Here is a 1,741-nt window from a genome sequence, read left to right as displayed (position 1 = left end):
TTGAACCTGGGCCAGCCGACTTTGCAAGCAAATGCCTTTAATGGCTGAGTCATCTTTCCAGCCAGAAGAGCACTTTTTCAAACAGGACTCATCAGGAGTCAACCCACTTTTGAATACAATTTTTGCTGTAAAATATTTCATTTGACCAGCAGCTGCGTCACTGTAAACACACACAGCTGAGTCCAAAGCTACAGCATGAACTCAGTCCTCCTGGGATTTATTTCTGCGTAACACCAAGTGACGTAGGGTGGAGATGTGGATGGGATTGGAGGGGATTAGAGGGGCCACCAGGTAAGACTGAGTTGGAGGTTGACTGAAGCAGAGGTCAGCACATAGAAATTAGGTATGCCCTTTATTTTTGTTATGCTCTGTTTTGCCACAGTTGAGAAAAAATACAGTTGTCTTTTTTGAATTCACAGAGAACTGGTGGGATTATGGAGTAAGACAGGAAGCTACAGATTTCACTGGTCAAAAGAAGAAATTAAGGAAAAAAATATATCCATCCAGTGAGAAGAATAGGAAGGAATCACAAGCATTTGTTTTGCTTTATTTCATTTTTGTGAGTGGGAAAATAAGTTTTATTTTTGCTTGGGAGTCAGCCAGTGTCCAGCCTCAGAACTTCTGAAACTGTTTCTTGGTGCCAGCGGCCTTGGTGACTTTGAGCACATCAAAACACAGTCTTGCTGGGCGTGGAGGTGCACACCTTTAATCCCAGCATTTGGGAGGCAGAGGTAAGAGGATCAGTGTGAGTTCAAGGCTACCCTGAGACTACATAGTGAATTCCAGGTCAGCCTGGGCTAGAGTGGAAACCTATCTCAAAAAGAAAGAAAGAAAGAAAGAAAGAAAGAAAGAAAGAAAGAAAGAAAGAAAGAAAGAAAGAAAGAAAAGAAAGACACAGTCTTGCTCAGGGGCCATCACTCACTGTCACGATGTTGACAATCTGCACATCTCTGAAGCAAGGGGACCAGTACATGGACATGTTCTTGTGGCGCTTTTGGAAATGCTTGTACGTGGGGATGTAATGGAGGTAGTCCCGGTGGGTGACAGAGATCCGCTGCATCTTTCATCTTGGTGAGCACACCAGACAGATGGGGATATTACCCGTGAGGTGCATTCCTTGTCTATGTAGGTGCCCTCGATGGCCCCTTTGGGCATCTTGAAGTCTAGTAGTAACTGGGGAGTTTCTCTTTGCCAATTTCTCCCAGCAGCACTCGCGTTTTGTTTTGAAAGATGGTAGGCTGCTTTTGGTAGGCTTGCTCAGTCTGAATGTCCTCCATCTTCCCAGCAGGCTGAGAAAAAAGAATGAAGGCCACCTCCAGGTTAAGGCTGCATCTTATTTTATTTTTACTTTAAAATATTTTTATTTGTTTATTTGTAAGCAGAGAGAGGTAGAGAGAAGAGACAGACAGAGAGAATGGGTGTGCCAGGGCCTCCAGCCACTGCAAACAAATTCCAGATGCATGTGCCACTTTGTGCATCTGGCTGTATGTGGGTGCTGGAGAATCAAATCCAGATCATTTTGTTTTGGTGCTTTAACCGCTGAGCCATCCCTACAGCCCTTATTTTTTCCCTTTAAAAATATTTTATTTATTGGGGCTAGAAAGATGGCTTAGTGGTTAAGCACCTGCCTACAAAGCCTAAGGACCCAGGTTCTATTCTCTAGTACTTACATAAGCCAGATGCACAAGGTGGCGCATGTGTCTGGAGTTTGTTTGCAGTGGCTGGAAGCCCTGGCATGTCC

At 44.3% G+C, this 1,741-nt stretch overlaps 1 pseudogene; it reads right to left on the bottom strand.

Moving 5' to 3' along the window:
* Positions 1-612: 612 nt before the first annotated feature.
* On the bottom strand, positions 613-1,277 carry LOC101601940 (annotated as a pseudogene).
* Positions 1,278-1,741: the final 464 nt, after the last annotated feature.

Source organism: Jaculus jaculus, chromosome 1 (assembly GCF_020740685.1).
Source record: "Jaculus jaculus isolate mJacJac1 chromosome 1, mJacJac1.mat.Y.cur, whole genome shotgun sequence".
In the NCBI taxonomy this organism is placed as follows: domain Eukaryota; kingdom Metazoa; phylum Chordata; class Mammalia; order Rodentia; family Dipodidae; genus Jaculus; species Jaculus jaculus.
This window is presented reverse-complemented; position numbering and strand designations above follow the sequence as displayed.